Genomic DNA, 20,668 nt, shown 5'->3' on the forward strand with positions numbered 1-20,668 from the left:
GGCGATTAAGCTACACTGAATATTCTGCGTTTCAAGCCTGACGAATCCTATAGTGGATGAAACACAGAATATCTTAATCGCCATATATATTTTATAAATTACTAACTAGCTCTACCCACGTATTGAGCACTTTTGAAGTAAATACTTAAAGTTTACGCATAAATCTATACTTTCGTATATTAGGATTATGTGAGTAAATGAAGTAGTTATATATATATATATATATATATATATATATATATATATATATATATATATATATATATATATATATATATATAATTAAATACCTAGAAACAATAGTGTTTCATCCTTTCAAGAATCTTCAGTGCAGGGTGTCACGATTAACATCAGTCGACAGATTCGAACTCGGCAACACGAGCCATCTCTGGCTCGATTAGCCAAGACCGTACCCATTCGGCTACCATTAACTGCGTGAAATAACGTTGAATTTAAATATTTTAATTTTTTTAAATGCTCTTTTACGTCAGTCAGACAGTGATCTAATCGTTATACGATGATCTATGCCTATATATATATATATATATATATATATACATATACATATAGATATACATACATACATATATATATATATATATATATATATATATATATATATATATATATATATATATATATATATAATTATTATTATAAAAAGTTATAATTTATTGTTGCTAAATTTAAAGTTTTGGGGCCTTGAAGTGGAATTTTTAAACCAATTTACAATCAAATGACTTATGTTTTAAAACATCATTTAAAAATGCATCAATTTATTATTGCTAAAAAATTTTTTGAATACTTTTTTTTAAATACTGGATTTCATAAATCTATGTATTAATTTTTTTCACTATAAAATCTTTAATTTATCATAAACGATAAAATTAAAATCATTATGTAAAACACAAATCGATGTTAGGACAGAAATGTGTCCTTTTAGACACTACTCATTATTATTATTATTATTATTATTATTATTATTATTATTATTATTAGTAGTAGTAGTAGTAGTAGTAGTAGTAGTAGTAGTAGTAGTAGTAGTAGTAGTAGTAGGGCCTTAAATTCATATTTAATTTGTTACAATAATATTTTTTTAAATATTGGTTTGAAAAAATTTTGGTAAGATATTTATGATAAAAAAAAACAACTGCTAGAATCGAAACCAATCGTTTGAGTTATCGCCACATAGATAAGAAAGAGTTAAAATTAAACCGCTTCCAGCTAGCTTTGAATTTGCGCATGCGCCAAAAGTAAGTTCAAATGAACATTTTGCATTTCAACTTGTCGACATATTCATCCGTCCAAACAAAGATTTTATTCTACATGATTGGTGTATGATTACTATTTCCTGTTAATTTCAGTGTTATGTAACCAGTAGTTTAAGGGTTTATCGGTTAAATATTTACACACAGGCACACATACATACTTATATCTACTGTTTTATTCATTGCATATATATAGGCAGCATTTTTTTCATTTAAACAGACATTGTTAAAGACAACAAAAAACCTGTTTTGTAATACCCCCCCCCCAGTTTTTCGAATCGTCTTTTTTTGTATATACATCGAAGGTATGAATGTATGGTCCAAGCATTTTTTTCTCGAAGTGCCCGCGGTTTTTTTAACTTTTCGTGTGCTCATTTGCACATCTTCAGAAATTTGTGTGAGAGGTTCGTTGGAAATTATAGGTAGATTTGTTTAAATAGTAGTTGGGTTGCGAGTGAAGGTGCGAGTGAGGGTCAGTGGGTCCGCTGGCAGCTGTGGTGAGGTTAGTATCATGGGAAACGGGAGAGCGTGCCAGTTCTCGAGTTAGTTGCAGGAACGGGTTGGGTTGTTTTATTTATGTAGATTGAGGAGCATTATAACTTTTCTAACTCTTTACGTCCGCCCCCGATCGTGATCGGATCCCAACTGATTTGCAATTCTTCCCTCATCGACCCGAGAAAAAAAAAAGAGAGCGACAGAAAAAGAGAGGGAGAGAGAAAGAGAGAGAGAGAGAAAGAGAGAGACATACATAGACAGAGACAGACAGAGAGGGAGAGAGAGGTGGTGCGGGATAGATAATTTCATCCCATCGTTTTCTCTTGTCTACCACGATTCTGCTACCGTCTGCTCGAGCGGCAAGTTCAATTGTCACAAACAACTCTGATCACTCAACACATCGCCTCTCCTTTCTTTTGTAGATCACTTCCTCGTATTGTCCACGATCATGGCTCTTTGTACCTCCGATCGTCACTCCTTCCCTTTGTGAACAATTTTCTTCCAGTATCCTGGGTCATGGATCTTTCTACTTTTAGCAACCCTTTCCTTCACGGTGAATCACTATTTAATGCTCCCAATAAATCAAAAAGACTGAAATTTTATTTTGTTTTTCAAATCCAAATGTCGACCAGGCAGGCTTAACCTTTTGTCCCTGGTGTAGGGTTGAAATTAAAGTTTCCCTTTGAACTACCGAATGCCGTTGTGACCCTGATTGATTTGACTCGGTTGAGATTTTTATTAAACATCTGTCAATCTGAATCGAGCTGAAGTATGCTGACATTTCGAGATGAAAACAGTACTGACTTGATGTTATTTGTTTCCTCACGAGGACAACGAAATACGGATAGAAATGTATCAGAGTTTGTGTTCTTTCTTGGGAATCCCTGTTTCTTATATTTATTTATTATTTTTATTTTTATTTTTTGTATACTTGTAAACAAGTGTTCACGCTCTTGATGATTGCTAGCACGACACGGGTAGAATAAATAAGAAGATAATGAAAAAGAAAAAACTATGGCACAATTAACCCCTGATTTGCCTCCAGTTATGAGTGTAATAATAATTTTAAATATGGGTAGTTCAATAGATCTCGATATTTTCATACGAAACAAAATACACCCCGTGGACGTTTTTTTTTTTTTTTGTGTTAGATACGTTTTGATTGGATAATCAACATAATTCATGATAGCTTTAACTAATCGCTGCGTTTGTTTTCAAATTCATATCTAATTTTGATTAAACAATGGACGAAATCGCATTTTTACCAATGAAAACGATTTCCAGCTTTGAAAGTCCTCAGAAGTAAATGGTGTTTATTCAAATCTTTTCAAGAAAGATCAGAGTTTCTCCCTAAATAACTTACGTGACTAAAATAGGAATTTATGAATAAAAAAAATTAAAAAAACGAACATTTCGGTGTCTTCGTTTTTCAGATTATTGTAGTTTTATCACAATTTATCACAAAATGATATCGTAAAAATTAAATTTTACTTTTAAAAACTATTTCAAAGATATAAAAGATAATCCTACTAAAAAGAAATTAGTAATTTGCTAAAACCAAACAAACACCAGATGCATAGAACACATTATTATAGGAGTGCTTCCCTGTAGATTACAACTAGATCGTTTTCAAATCTAATGTTAACAGATAACTACCAAGAACTTGAACAAACATTCCCAATCTTCTCATAATGTTCTTCATCTCTCAACCTATAATGTTACACACGTTTACGCAGGTGTTAACATGTGGACACTCGGGAATCAACACGTTGTAAACTCTGTCGCAAAGGAGACCAAAACAAGAAATAACTGGACTCACTTTTTTCCCCCCGTTAAAACAATGACATTTATTTCCGGGTACTTTCCCGAATCAAACGTGATCGTGATCATCGATCAGCACACACGTTCTTATTTTTACAATATTTTTCTTTTTCCTTGCCGTGAAATCACTTTGCACACGGCTCGGTCATTTGCATACAGCTGCCATACGCGCGTTTACGCTCTATTACAAACTGACGATCATTGCATCTCATTAACCCTTACACCCGAGTGGCTTTTGACCTTGATAAATGATATTTCCCAGAAAGGGATATATTTGTTTGAAGTAGCTGAACGGTCTTGGCTATGTTAATCGAGAAATCCAATCTAGTAAGTGACTTAATGAACGGTTGTTTGTAGTCGTAGCTGATGATAGGCTTAAATTTTAGGCTTTTGTCGTATCTTTCAACGTCTCTCCCAGACTGCAATGCGTGCCCGTATTTATGGCTTATATCAGCCAATCATATTCTTGTGTGGGGGAACCCGGATGTATTCATATTTATCACATCAATAAGAAATTTGTAAAACAAAAGGCATAGCAAAATACGAGTGCAAGATGCCCGGATAGCGCTGGGTCGTTACAGCTAGATTTAAACATTAAGCTGTATTGTCATAGATTAAGACAAACACATGATATAGCCAGTATTCTGCTTAATTCTGTATTTCAGTATCAAATGGGTGTGTCGGATTAACCCTCTCACCCATTGAGTGCCGCGTATGATAGCTACTTTTTTTGCGTTCCCTTAACTGTGATTTGCTGTGAATAGAAAAAGAGAAACGTCGAGTTGGGCCAAATCTCGTTTCGACCGATAACCCGAACCAATGCATCATCCAATCTCGTGTATCTCGCTGTGCTAGTTACAACGCTTCTCTGTTAATGGTGGAATCATTTGCGGAGAAGACCTTTGCTTAAGATTGGAAAGAATTCAGAAAATGTCCAATTTTTTTTTTCTTTTTTGGAAGAAGATTATGAAAAATGAAGAAGAAGAAGAAGAAGAAGAAGAAGAAGAAGAAGAAATAAACATTAAGACAAATAGGACAATAAGAAGGAGAATAATGCTGATGATGATGATAATAATAATAATAATAATATGATGATGATGATGATGATGCCGCCGACGACGACGACGACGACGATGATGAAAGAAAATGTAAATGAAGAAGAAGATGAATGAAAAAAAACGAAAAAGACGAAAGAAAGAGGAGAGTGAATTAAAATACTACTACTACTGACGATGGTGATAAAATAAAAAAGGTAAATAAAGAAGAATATGAAAGAAAAGAAGAAGAAGAAGAAGAAGAAGAAGAAGGACGAAAAAAGAAAAAGAAAGAAAAGAAGATTAAAGAAGAAGAAAATAATAAAATAAAACAGAATAGAAGAAGGTGAATAGCAATAAGAAAAGGGTGAAAAAAATAAAGAGAAGTTGAATGAAGAAGATGAGAGAAGAGAAGAAAAAAGGAAAGAATAAGGTGAACGAAGGTGAGAGAAGAGGAAGGAGGAGAAAAAGGAGGGTCGGAAAGAAGGTGAATGAAGAAGATGGCGAGAAAAAAGTAGCATAGGAAGTGAAGAAGAATGAAGAAGAAATAAAGAAAAGAAAAGACGAATATTGGAGAATGCGAAGAAAAGAAAGACGAATTTAAAAAAAAAAGGAGAAGGGGAAGAAAAGGGTGAGAAAAGGAAGGAGAGATAAAAGCTCCCCCCCCCCATATCCACACATCCATTGATGTTTAATTTCTATCTTTAGCCGATGTATATAGTGGCCAACAATGCCCATCCCAGCACACAAAAATCCTGATGCATCTATTCCTGATTCTTTGGTGTATAGAGAGAGAGAGAGAGAGAGAGAGAGAGAGAGAGAGAGAGAGAGAGAGAGAGAGAGAGACGGAGCCGGAGCCAGAGTCCCTTTTTTTTTTAAGTCTTGCCAAAAAGATCAAACAATGGACAAAATGAAGGTGCGTCTATTGATTTTCGTCGTCAATCAATAAGCCTGCACATTTAGCACTAATTATTTGCTCGAATATTCGCCGAACATGTTGACAGGTTTGAGATTATAAAACCGGTCTTCAGAAAAAAAAAAAAAAAATCAAACCTTGCAATTCATGACTTTAGCATATGGGGGTACTGTTTCCGAAAAACGAAAATATAAATAAATAAAAAATACAAAAGAAAAAAATTTCAAAATTAGTTTTTAAAAATCTTTTTATTATTTACTAACTTCTTTAAAGTATAAATATACTCAAATATATTCGCGTGCGCGCGCACGCACACACACACACATATATGTATATATATGTATATATATATACATATATGTATATATATATATATAAGTGAAAGTGTGTGTGTGTGTGTGTGTGTGTGTGTGTGTGTGTGTGTGTGTGTGTGTGCGTGCGTACATTTTCCTACAAAATAACTCTTGTCAATTTCCGGTCTAGAGACTCGAGATTTTCGGTCTAGAGACTCGAGATTTGATATAAGAAACACTGAGATTTGGGAAAATCTTATTAATCAGTTTTCGGCCAGAAATTTGGCTGTCAAGGGGTCAAAGTTCAACGATTTGACCGCCAATTTTGGGTCTAAACACTTGAAATTTTCATTGTAGGTTACTTGAACATGGATCAAACTTTTTAATTTGATTTGAGCCCCAAAAATAAATGTTGAGGGGTCAAAATTTGGGTTAAAGTTAAAAAAAAAATGACCTCTGCGGTCCCTATCAAATTACTCAGACAAATTTGAAATCTTACATAAAGTGTTATCACACGTAGGGCAAGTTATGAACAGTACATAGGGACCGAGCAAAGCCGGGGTGAATTGCTAGTATATATATATATACTAGCAGAGAGGCTCGACGTTGCTCGAAATTGAATCAAGTTCAACGAATGTTTCACACATTTCAATACTTTTGTCATTAAAATCGGTGAAATCGTCCATTCGTCAATCAAATCAATTGATTGCTTGCTTTGATCGGGAATCCACCACGGTGCACTGAACGCAAGCTCACCTGCCCCGCAGTGACTTAGTCAACAATACGTAGTAGTTAACATTGCACTGTACAGAACCTACCGTTGATTGATTATATGAAATTATTTTTACATAATGACTTGAATAGAAGTTTAAAATGCAAAAAATCAAGTAGCATGGTTAGATTGTGATCTAAACAGAAACATTCATTTCGAATGTGCTCCCGTCTTATCAAAGAATCTACTGTTGATTTTATACGCCGGGCCCTTCTGCTTGTGTGATGATAAAACTTTTGAAATGCACTTGTGATATTAGGCTGTATTAAGTGTTTACTTTGATTAAAAATCGGACTGTTCCTGCTTTAGTTGGACTTTTTGAATTATCGATTTTCGATACTTATCGGAGGCATTCCAATACAAAACCTATCTAAGAACATTCCCAATCACATGAAATAAATTTGTGTGAAATTTCCAAAAACAGTCGGCCCAGACGTTTTCGAGTCCATAGAGAACTCTCTCTCTCTCTCTCTCTCTCTCTCTCTCTCTCTTTCTTTCTTTCTCTCTCTCTCTTTTTTTCTCTCTCTCTCTCACACACACACACGCACACATACACACAAAGTTCTTTATGTATAAATATATATGTGTGTGTACATATATAAACACACACACACCATATATATATATATATATATATATATATATATATATATATATATATATATATATATATAATTTTTTTTACTTAAATTGCAAATTTAAAAAAATCACCATTATTTACACAGTTAGGAAAACGTTTGGTATGCAAAAAAGAAAGAAAAAAAAGAAAGAAAAAAAGAGAAAAAAAAGAAAGAAGAATGAAAAAGGAAAGAAAGTAAATACGTTTAAATATATTTTAATTCATACACATTTTTAATTTATTATTATAAAACCGATACTCTAATGATTGTGCCCAATTTATAATAGTGATTTCAAAATTAAAAAAAAAAAAAATCGGACTGTTCCTGCTTTAGTTGGACTTTTTGAATTATCGATTTTCGATACTTATCGGAGGCATTCCAATACAAAACCTATCTAAGAACATTCCCAATCACATGAAATAAATTTGTGTGAAATTTCCAAAAACAGTCGGCCCAGACGTTTTCGAGTCCATAGAGAACTCTCTCTCTCTCTCTCTCTTGTGCCCAATTTATAATAGTGATTTCAAAATTAAAAAAAATTTTAAATTAAAAAAAAAAAACTTTGATGCTATTGGCTGAAATCGAAAAAAACTTTGATGCTATTGGCTGAAATCGAAGCCAAAACATATAGCGTTCCAGCCTTAGTTGTTAGGTTTGAATTGATTGATTATTCAGGTTATTGGCCTATCAACAGCTGAATGGTCATTTAAGACCAAAGAAGTGGGGTGGTGGTGGGGGTTCTGTCTTAATGGTATAGGTATTCTTCACTTGTCAGTGTGTCAAGATGAGTTTGGAGAAAATTTTGTAGAGGATTGAGGTTGTTTTAATTTTTTTATGTTAATTTATTGTTAATTAGTTTGGATTTAGGATTCCATTCTCCAAGAATAAGTTTGACTTTTTGTAGCCTGTTTTTTTTGTATAAATGTTCCATTGTTGTTGCCATTTTGTTTTGATGTATAAGTTCATGATTGGTTTAAAGTCGGTATTTTTATGTTGAATATTTCCAGGTTCAGTTAGGTTTGAAAAATTTGCTAGAAATTACGTCATGACGTTAAAATTTGAGACGGCTACAAACAAATTGAGAATTTTAGTATAATGATAGATTACATCTTAATTTTCTTAAATTTAATTAGTTATGTCTTCAGTAGCACATTAAAATGGTAAACAAATATATATATATATATATATATATATATATATATATATATATATATATATATATATATATATATATATATAAATCCATGTGATTTATTTACTGACATTAATTAATTTAATGCCTGTTTACGTTTCTAGCAATCCCAAGTGGTTTAGACACGTGATATGTGTATGATTATTTGTTGAGGGTGTGTTGAGGAACGATCGTGAAAGTCCAACATTCAAATTTCTCCACTTGATATTCTCAGTCAATATGTAATAGAATACGTACATAGAAGTTGTTGGCAAGTCTGATGCAAACAAACAAAGTTAGGCTCCCTTTACCAAGCTAGAAAACTTCTCACACCTGTTACAATTCTATACCTCTACAAAGCCATGAAATATTGTTGTTATATCTGGGTTTCTGCACCAACTACTAGCCTTCCCCTCCTGGACAGAGGGCAAAAAATAATTTCTAACTGAACAGATCCTGCACTGTCTGCTGTCCTCCAGCCTCTGTTGCATCGCCATGGAGTTGCATCAATGTGCTTGTTTTTATAAATACTTCTACAGATTGCGCTTCAATAAATTTACTAGACTTCTATCCCTAAATTAAAATAGTCCCTCCTCTCCTGACAACCTGCTAAATCCCGTCACTAAACTCTCAAGATCCCTAAATAGCGAATAATTTTTTTACTCTGATGACTCTTTTTTCGTGGGCTGTTTGCCTCTAAAATTTCCTTCTTGTTATCAGTTTTCCGGACAATACCCAGCACACATAAATTTAAATGTAATGTGAACAAACATCTTTCTGACCAACTCCCCATTCAGGTTGCCCTTTATAAATCTGGCCACTATCAAAGTGGTCCTTTATGCTTCAATGGCAGTATTCCTTGGTTGGGGTTGAATCGGTCGTATAATTATCATCTATTTTCTTTTGCACTTGCATGTTCCCATGCGCGGAGTGATTGATGCGTTGCTGAAGTTGAACACTTCCGCCAAATCCATTTGCCACGACTAAGGAACAGTCAGACGTTGAACGTCATGTTGACAAGACGTAAAAGACTTGAACTCAATCTTATTTCGAGAGCACATGTATGTATCCTAACAAAACATATTTTGTATTCTTGTTTTTTTTTTGGGGGGGGGGGGGGTTTGGGGGGGGGGGCGGTCATAATTATTTCCAAACCGTGTATGTGGTATTACTGAAACTGTTTGAATAAAATTGATTTGAATTGTAGATGAAAAAATATGCCCCTTTATTCAAAGCTTCGTCACCTGTCTTCTTCATAGCTAACAAGTCCAGAAGAATATATTATCCATAGGTATAATTATAAGACTGTGGACCGTTCGCCCTTGCTTGAATCTTAATTTCGACGATCAGGCGATTCCATCTTTTAAAAAAGGATGACAGGTGAATTACATATATACATACATGTATATATATATATATATGTGTGTGTGTGTGTGTGTGTGTGTGTGTGTGTGTGTGTGTATACCCCCAATATATATATATATATATATATATATATATATATATATATATATATATATATATATATATATTCAGTAAGATATTATTGATAATTTATAATTAAAAATTAAAAATCGGTTTCATAAGAAGGAACACAACAAAGCCAATAAATTGTACGATAGTTTCGGAAACGATGTTTTTATTAAGATAGACATTAAGTCATGGACAATAATTTTAACGCATAGTTTTTTTAAACAAAAATATTGGGTGTATTTATTTTAAAGACACCAAATATTAACCTAGCGTTTTTTAAGTAAGGCAGATGTATCTTATAATGGTTCACCTTTTAAGGTTTGTAATTATCATCGTCAAAGAATTCATTTGGGTGTTAGATGTAGCTTATTATAGATGTTAGATAAGCTACAGGAACAAAAACATTGAAAATAAATTAAATCTACTCTTACTTGTTAGGTATTTATTACCTAAATTATCATCTACAGAAATCATACATTTATGTAAAATACAGTTTTTTTATTTATTCATTGATTGAGTTTCATTGCAGTTTCTATTTTCATCGATTGAGCTCTCTGGCGCTGCCATTGTATTCCGTAAGCGATCACGAAAACCTATAATTTCTTGGTTTTGTAGCTTCTTTATGATTATATCTCTTCGGAGTGACATTGCTTGCAAAACATAGTTGTCACTAAAGTAAGGACTTTTTTCTAGAAATTTTATTACCGTCTCCATAGACTTTTCTGCATTATCCCATGATATTGCTTCATCAGAGTGTTCTTGGTTATTTACATTAGGGTCAAGAGAATGGGAGCTGTCGCTATTTTCATCACCATTACTGCCTTCAGGATATCGACAGTAGTTTCCTTATCTTGTTGCACCCACATTTCAACATCATTTGCATTAAGTGATTTAAGAACAGCGTGGTTGGTCGGTAACCGTCTGGTTTCAAGAATTTTTTCTAGACCAGATGTATTCTCTGATTCTTTCAGTTCAGAAGCCTTTGGCGCTGGGCATAATTTACCCCATGTTTTTGTTAATGTTCTTGCTCAAACTTCATTCCATGCACTTGCGAGAGAAAATATGACATCTTTGATAGTAAGATGACGCTGAAAATCGCTTATACTCACGGCACTATTTATCATATTCATCATGAAATCATTTCTGTAGAAACATTTCAAGTTCCAAATAATCCCTTGATCCAGATGAGAGAATGTGGTAAGTAGCACACAAAAATATTCATCTAAGATGACACTAGTTCTTACTCAGGAGGATGTGCTCTATAATTGTCCAACAAAAGCAAGCACTTTGAATCAGGTTTACCTAATTCAAGAAAACGCCTCTGGACAACTGGCACAAATTCTTGCAAAAACCATTTTTTAAACAACTGTTGATTCATCCATCCATTTTCATGAAGAATAATAGGATACTGGCAAAGGCGAAACTCCTTTCAATGCTCGGGGACACTTTGATTTGCCGATGACAAGAAGCTTAAGTTTATGAGTTCCAGAAGCATTAGCGCATACCATCACTGTATGTCTTTCTTTATTTAATTTGAATCCTTTTATTTTCTGCTCCTCAGATCCGGCTAATGTTTTTGTAGGTAAGCATTTCCAATTTACGCCACTTTCATCAGCGTTGTAAACATCCTCTGGTGTTAAACCATAATCGGCAATCATCGTCTTGAATTTGATGCTGCGTGTGTATCAGCAGACCGTTGTTCGCGTGACATTGTTAATTGTCTTGTATCATTTCTACTCTTAAAGCTCATAAGACAGCCTTCACTGAATTTCATATCTTCTGCGATATTCAACTCTTCCTTAAGAGATTTCGCTTTAGCAATTAACATGGGCCCAGATATTGCTACACCTTCATTCCGTTTTGCTACAAACCACTCATGCAATATTCGATCGAATTCAACTTGCTTTGGTATGCGAAGAGTCCTTCTTTTGACATGTCTTTTGTTTGGAGAGAAAGGAGCAGCCTTCAATATTTCCTCCTTTTTCTTTTTGATGTAAAACAGTGTACTTTTTCCAATCTTATAATCTCTCAATATAACGCTATTTTCAACTCCAGCATCTAATTTTTCTATAATTTGGCGTTTTTCGAGTAAAGTCAGTGTCACTTGTTTTCTTTTAGAGTTGCAAGCCATTGTGATGGGTTGTTTTACACTATTTTAAATATAGCAATCTGAAAAAAAAATTACAGTTAGTGTAAATTAATTATCAATAGCTAATCTACATTAATTACATAGTACCAATATTAACATTTCTGTGCAATATCTGACTAAACCATGTAAACAGTTTTACTGCAACTCCGCATCAAATATGCTAATACAATTTCAATAACGAGACATTTCAAGTTTAGAGAAAGTCCAGGTTTAGAAGAGGTCCAAATGAGAGGAAGTCCAACGTTAGAGGAAGTTCAAATTAAAGGAGTTTTATTGTATGTATATGTATGTATATATATATATATATATATATATATATATATATATATATATATATATATATATAATTTCTATTTTTTCTGAAGAGTATGCACATGAAAAGACTCGATGTCGACATAATGATAATTCGATTGTTTCTGTGTAACAAAACAGATCTGTAAAAAATGTGTCGAAATTGGAAATGTTGAAGGAATTTGGTAATTAGAAGAATACCAGTTCCAAGACAGCTAAGATTATCCTGTGAACAACGTATACAATACCTTTTCCTCATCAGACGCTAACAACAGTTTCAGTAACTGAGGTGCTATTGCCACCTTGCTACTTGCAAATTTTACCACCGGACTGAGTATTAAAAGAATACCCGCCCCAGGATGGGAAAAACTAATTTCAAAACAAGAGACACTTTTGTACAACTTTTATGCTTTTTTATTTATTTATTTATTTATTTATTTATTTTTACAACGATTAAAATCAATATCTGGGTAGCGGGACAGTACTACTATCAAAGGAAAAGTAAGGCACCTCATTTCCTCCGCTAGTCTGTGGTAGACCCTTGAATATGGTCGATAAACCACTTAACCTCCTCTCTAATCAGGTTAACGTGAGGTCATAGAAAGCAAGTGACTGATGTAACACGAAAGCAAACAGAAATAATTCTGTTCATGGTGTCATATTTCGTTGTGCTGAGCAGAAGATACGTCTGGGTACAATAGTCAGATCAATCGCCCAGTATGGGCATTGCTCGGACAGAAAGAAACTGCAACCTACTGTCTGTACAACTGCAAAGAAAGCTATGGCAATACATCAAACTCTTTATTCGAGAAACAGCTTGAATAGGGTTTTGAATCAGAACACATTTGCTCGGTAAGGATTACCATGACAGACAGGTGGCACCTGATCGTCATCAAACTACTTTCCGACAGCTAGCAAAGAATAACGGGAAAGACCGTAGATAGAAGAAGCAGAGGACAACAGCGAGAAACATACGTCGATAGTTTGAACACTAGGGCAACATCAAAAATGATGAGTTATAACGAATTCATGAATGCCTCAAGGGAAAGAGATTTGTGGAGAGCCGTAGCTGTCAATGCCTGTACCAGGCAGGCCACCACTTGGATGAATGAAAATCAATATGCAATGATACTAATGTCTAGAATCCTCATTCCAGTTTTTAATAAAAATCCATTACATGATTTTGATGCTAGAAAATGTCTAAACGTTAAGAAATTGAAATTCAGAGAATCTTGCTTAGTTTGTGTCTAATATCTATGAATCAAATTGAATGTGAATTTGGTATATTTGAATTTTCAAATGAGAGGCAATGCACACAATATACTCTCCCTCTAAACTCATTTAAAATACTCCAAAGAAACTAAAATTCGAGGAATCTTTATATATTGATGTCTAATACTTAATTGTTTAAATTTTATGAGAATTGTAAATATATGAAGTTTCATGAAGCGCTTCTACCACTCCTCTTTGCTTACTTTGCATAAAACTAAACTAAACCAAATATAGTTTACAAGAGAAAAAAAATGCCGGAAATTATTCTAATAAAATAAAGTTAGGACTTTATTTAAGTAGTATACTTAATATATACTATTACTGCAAGCTTGCATGCCTTCTTCTTGCTGGCGAATCAAACCATCTCATATAGTTAGCCTTTTGTTCAAATACATTCGAAATATAATACAGTGCAAAGGAACAGTTACTCATGAAAACGAACCTCCTAAAGTAAAACCTTGAATAATTATCTAAACTCGAATGTAAAGTAATATTAAGCCGAGTTTACAAATTAATAATAGTTAATTATCGGATGTGAATTAATTTATAAGATGAAACTCTAATGATTTAAACTCGATACATAACGACAAACTCCCACCCATTAATATGGGAGGGGAGATTATCATCAAAAGTGTCCTGAATTGTTAACTAAGCACCGGACTTACTACTTAGATATAAATAAGTCACTTGTCCCCATCCCCCCCCCCCACTTTTTTTTTTTTTTTTTTTTTAATGGAGAGTAGATAATACAGTGGATGTGTTATCGGCAGCTCCAGTAACTCTTGCTTCATCTATTTTGTCATTCAGTCCTCATTCAATGAGTGATTTTTCTGACAAAGGGTGAAGAAAAAGCTGCTTAAAGGTCGGTAGTACTTGGTGACCAGTAGTCTGAGATGTCGGAAATTTTTCTGTCTCTGTCTGTCCTTGTGGCCATGTCACTAGTAAGGGTGCTGGAGGTAAACGTTTGTCTGGGCTGACGTTATCCGCCTGATAGTCAGGGACCCGAACCTTGGATTAACCACTAAGGAGGCTGTCCTATCAGCAGGCGCAAAGTACTGGGACTGCTGTATTGCCATTTGGTGAGTGGATCTGGACCATGCAGTAGTCTCTGGTGGGGCCTCTCGATGTCATACTAGTGGGTAATTGTTACGGCTTTACCTTTTCGTGTGCTACAAAAAAAAAACTTTCCTGTCTTTTTCTCTCTTACTTTCCCTCTCTGTACTGCTCTAACCAAGTATGCCGACCTATTCCACAAATCCCCAAACCTCAACATGAAATATATCCACAATAAAAACTCGATTAAACCTAGAACCCCATCTTTCAACGTAGACCCCTACTACCAGGTCTCCTTCTCCAACATCAAGGGTCTACGTTCCAACCTTCCAGAGGTTGAAACCCAATTACAGGAGACGAAACCGGACATATTATTTCTAAGTGAAACTGGAATAGGACCGACCACTACCCTAGACGAGTTCATAATTAACGGATACTCAAATTTAACAGCTAAATTTGACCCCCAAGATCGCCATGGGCATGGAATATGTGCCTACATTAAGGATGGCTTCCCGTGTGGCAGGGATATCTCTAGAGAAGATCCTAATTTACCCTATATGTGCTTCAGGGTTGCACTTGCTAACACCACTGCATTTATATTTGCCCTCTATAGGCCCCACAACAGCGGAGTTACTATCTTTAATTGACCACATACTGTCTTCACATCTCTCGGCTAACATCCACATATGTGGTGATTTCAACGTCCATAACGTGGAATGGCTGACCCATTCAAATAAGACAGACGATGAGGGAAGGTTTTGTCATGATTTTGCCATTGCTTATGACCTCACTCAGATTGTTCGCGAACCCACCCGTGTCCCCGATACACCCGGTCAATATGCAAGCCTCTTAGACCTTTTTCTATCAACTTCCCCTGAGCTATGTTCATGTTCCGTTCATTCTCCTCTAGGATCCTCCGACCACTCCGTCGTATCAGTTAAGATAAAAACGAAATGTAAGAAGCCCCCAGACGTACCCCTCCACCGTACTGTATACCGATACTCTATGGCTGACTGGGATAGCTTCCGTACATTCATATCTGATTTACCTCTGCACTCCATGTTTAAAAAGGATGTGTCCTCTATAGTATCAGATCTGACCGAATGGTTAATTGTAGGCATAGACCAATTCATACCATCCAAAAAATTTCAACAAAAACCTAACAGCCAGCCATGGTTCTCCCCAGAATGTGCTGCTGCTATCGCGCACAGAAATCACTTTTTCCATAGCTACCAACGTAATAGATGCACTGAAACTAAAGCTGCTTTCAGGTCTGCCAGCAACCAATGTAAAAGAGTAATAAAAAATGCAAGAGAGCTATATGCCCAGTCTGTTAAATCCAAGGTAGCTGATCAGCGGCTTGGATCCCACCAGTTTTGGCAAATAACAAATAGGATCCTGAACAGAAGTGTGCGTTCTATACCAACCATTATCAATGGACCAGAGGTCATCTCGTCAGCGTCAAACAAGGCCAAACTATTTGCAAAGAACTTTGCAGCTAATTCTACCCTATGCGACGAAGGCCATCAACTCCCCATATTTCCTCCTATAAAACAGAACAAGCTGGGTAGCATACAAATATCCGTGCATGAGGTCGCCAAGCTAATAAAGAACCTAGATTCCAGTAAAGCAACTGGCCCTGATGGCATCCCAATTATAGTGTTAAAAAAGCTTCAAACAGAACTTGCTCCCATACTTATGAAACTATTTAAGCGCTGCCTTAAGGAGAAGTGCTTTCCGACTCCCTGGAAGACCTCTTCAGTTTGCCCTATATTTAAGAATTCAGGTGATAAGTCATCTCCCTCTCAATACAGACCTATAAGTCTCCTGTGTGTTATGAGTAAGTTGCTGGAATCCATATTAAATAGAGAAATAGTCAACCACCTCAGCAGGAATAACCTTCTTAGTGACACACAATATGGTTTCCGCTCTGCAAGATCTACCGCAGATGTGCTGACAGTTATATCCCACAGGATAAGTGAATCTCTTGACAAAGGCTTTCTTTCTAGGGCAATTGCTCTTGATATATCAAAGGCCTTTGACAAGGTATGGCATAAGGGTCTACTTCACAAGATTTCCAGCTACGGTATAACGGGGAATGTTTTCTCAATCATTAAATCATTTCTCTCCGATAGGCTCATACGAGTAGTGGTCGATGGACAAAAATCGGAGGCCTGCAATATAAATGCTGGAGTCCCCCAGGGGTCAATCCTGGGCCCAACTCTCTTCCTGATCTACATCAATGACCTCCCTAAACACATACTTAAATCATTCGTTGACATCTATGCTGATGACACAACCATCTATGGCAACACATCAAAAGCTGTAAATGACAAAGTTCTCTCTGATTCTCTCTCCTCTGATCTCGAGCGCGTGGTTCAGTGGGGGAAGATGTGGCTAGTTACCTTTAATGCATCCAAAACCAAACTCCTATCCTTACATCATCAACGCTCTGATCCCCATCTGGCATCAATTGTGATGGATGGCTCTCGTCTGGGTGAGGCTCCGTGTTTTGACAAGCTTCTGGGTTTGACCTTTACTCCTGATCTGAAATGGAACATGTACATCAAGTCTGTTGCCAAGGTCGCTGGAAAGATGGTGGGATCCTTCTACCGCTCCAGAAGATATCTCACTACTGATGCAATTCTCTATCTATATAAAAGCCAAGTACGTCCAAGGATGGAATACTGTTGCCATATCTGGGCAGGAGCTGCTAAAAACAGCCTATCCTGCCTTGACAGAGTACAAAATAGACTTCGTGGCTTAGTGGGGGATGCCCTTTTCTCTACCCTGCAACCTCTCTCCCACAGAAGAGACGTTGCGAGCCTGTCCTTGTTTATCGTTATTTCCATGGCAGATGCTCGTCTGAACTCCAATCCCTGGTCCCCCCTCGCCAATCTTTCACGAGAAACACCCGTCTAGCTGAATCCACTGTGAAAAATTTCCCCCACTCTCTATCTGTGCCTAAATCAAAACGCGGATTCCATGAACAAAGCTTCTTTCTTAGAACTGCACGCCTGTGGAACTCTGTTCCGTCTGCCTGCTTCCCTCCGGACTACAATTTGGATGTCTTCAAGTCCAATGTTAGCAAATTCCTAATGAACCGCCCCCTTAAGTAAACACTTCAGCAAATCTCCTCACTATCTTAATGTACTTGCAATAACCCTTATCCCTGAGTGGCTTCCGGGCCTTGATAAGTGGTGACCACTGTGTAAAAAAAAAAAAAAAAAAATTTGAACCCCTTACACCCAGCAGTTGGTTTCAAAATTCATAATGATTGGTTAATTAGTTTAGTTGTGGATTCTTTACATACAAATAAATAAATATAACTAACTTTATAACTTTCAACCTAGTTTCTTCATTTAGCTACGTAAATTAAATTATAACTTCTAAATAACAATAACAGTCCAACTGATGATGGAAAAAGGTATATAATTAGTTTCTCTCTCTCTCTCTCTCTCTCTCTCTCTCTCTCTCTGTATATATATATATATATATATATATATATATATATATATATATATATATATATATCCATCCATCTATCTATCTAACTATCTCTCTCTTTACGTCTTCTCTTCCCAGTCATTTACCCCACCTAATCAATCAACAAAAAATCATTTTCTTCAGCACATCCTGTTCTTCCTCAGATCATACGCTCCCCCCCCCTCTCTCTCTCTCTCTCTCTCTCTCTCTCTCTCTCTCTCTCTCTCTCTCTACCGCCTCCTGTGCGTGGGAAGGAGGGCAAAGGTGGGTTTCAATCTGGGGTTGTCAGCCTTGTCAGTGGCAGCAGTAAAGGTGTAGCAGACAGACATTTTCTAGAGAATTCCAGCCTAATGCTTTGATAATTACCATCTTGCAGGAATTAAAATAAAAGACTTTTGCGAACTTCATATAGTAAGACTCTAGCTATTAATCCCTTTCTAAATTCAGTGAAAGAAAACATTTTTAGAAATTCTACACACTTTGTAATGTTTCTACTAATAAAATATACAATAATCACAGAAAAACCTTGTCTAGCTACCACCACTGCAAATAATTTTCTTTTTTTCTTCTGTGTACCGAAAACTAAACATAACTTCCATGAACAAAGATTTTTTCCAAGAACTACTCATGTGAAATACAATACCATGGGGCTGCTTCCCAGCTAACTTTAACAAATTCTTGTCAAGTTGTCCCCTCAAATAACCCAGTTTACCCAATTTCAATTATTATCTCTGTTACTGAAAGTGTTGTCTCACTGACCGCCTGACAAACTCGTTAACCTCTAGGAGCTTTGGGGCCTTGATAAGCGGCGATTCATATTAAAAAAGAAAATAATATTCCATTTATTATTTTTTTTTTGTTCTAATAAATTTGTAAACACAAACAAATTAATTCAACTTTTCCATTCAGCTGATCAATTCAAAATGGCCACCGTATAAAATTTTACAAAGAAAATGGAAAGAACGTTTATTTTTGTTGTTTTGAAGGCGGGAGTTTCTCCCAAAATATCAAGATATTTTCCATCATCCCAGATTTTATTTACAGTAAGTGAAAGATTTATTGGCACAGTACATAAAAGATTTACCGAAAAATAGGCAAGTTTTTCGAATAAAAATATCACATTATTTTCAATTATTTCTTCTTGTCCATCTCTTTCACTATTCCGGTTTCTTCTGCATTGCTTACATTCTTATTAAAGACTTATATACTTCAAAAAATTATTCAAAGATTCAATTAAAGATTAAATTAAGCTTTATTTAACATTAGCAGAGTTACCCAGCGTAGCCCGGATTCATAATTTCAGTAAATTACATATGTTAGATAGTGAAGTGGGGGTGTATTTAGTTCTTTCCCACTGCAAAAACTGACACCACGGCAGGAAAGTGAGATTGAGAAGTTAGTACCCCCAAGGAGGGGCACTTTGACCTGCAAAAAGTACCTGGCAGCCCTGTCGGCATTCCTCGGTAAGGGTGCCTCAGGCGATTGGCTATAAACCAACTCCTTCTCAGAGAGAAGGCAAAGCATAGGAGGGTGGACCTTCTAGAACTGCACAGAACAAGCATTACGCTGCAATCAACAGGGACCAGGTCATTAATGAATGGTCTAATCTCGGTTGATTTTGGGAGGCAAGAATAAAAATCCCTAGACGACTTGTATAACTTCTAGTAAATAAGTAGTTGGGGGGAGTGAAGGGGGTGCCGAATGGAAGGCGCCCTAAAATGCGTGTGGAAGGCGGGTGAGGGCTCGAAGTGGAAGTCGAGGAATCACGTGACTTCCGCCCACAAAGTGGTTCTTACTCTTAGCTTGACAATTCCAAACTGAACAGAGAGAGAAAGGCGTTCCATCCAGCCACATCAGTGGGGGGGGGGACGAAGATGATTTCATATAGATAACTGAAAGTCGGTTTGCCTTCTGTTAGTTATTGGTATCTCTCCCTTTAATTCCCAATCTCTCTCTCTCTCTCTCTCTCTCTCTCTCTCTCTCTCTCTCTCTCTCTCTCTTGTACACATGTATTTCTTTTTTTTGTCTTTATTCTGTTTTAAATAAAACTTTTAAAACCAAATCAGCATCCACAAGGTTTTATATATCAACAGCTGAAACCTGGTTTACAACAGAAGATGTATGGTTGACTGATGTTATGCACACAACGCTAAACAACGATAAACCACATGGTTTATAGTAAAACTTAAGAATAAAACTAAACAATTTGTTTAATATTGTAATCCGAAATGTTTAAGTTCATTCTGGGAAAAACTCAGAGTAAAAATATAGTTATGTCCTAGAAGAGATTCGAACTCACAATCTCTGCCTGTAAGTATGACAAAATAATCAATTGAGCTATTGGAATGTTATTAAATACATGTTTATAATACTATTTTGGCTAGAATTATTTCCTTCATCATCTCCACCCTATCTCTTTCTCTCTCTTTATTTTCTCACTATTCTCTTTATCTCTCCCCTTCTCCTACTCTATCTATCTATCTATCTATCTATCTATCTTTTTACAGTTGAATGTGTGTCAACCGGTAAATTTTTCAAAAGTGTCTTATTAAAC

The 20,668-nt window shown here is 35.7% G+C and overlaps 1 protein-coding gene across 1 annotated transcript in view; it reads left to right on the forward strand.

Annotated features, from left to right (window-relative positions):
• Positions 1-20,668, forward strand: part of LOC145296731 (uncharacterized) — a 278,300-nt gene that overhangs the window by 182,586 nt on the left and 75,046 nt on the right. The window lies entirely within an intron of this gene.

The sequence above is a fragment of the Euprymna scolopes genome, chromosome 2 (assembly GCF_053919585.1).
Source record: "Euprymna scolopes isolate OS-2025 chromosome 2, ASM5391958v1, whole genome shotgun sequence".
NCBI lineage: Eukaryota > Metazoa > Mollusca > Cephalopoda > Sepiida > Sepiolidae > Euprymna > Euprymna scolopes.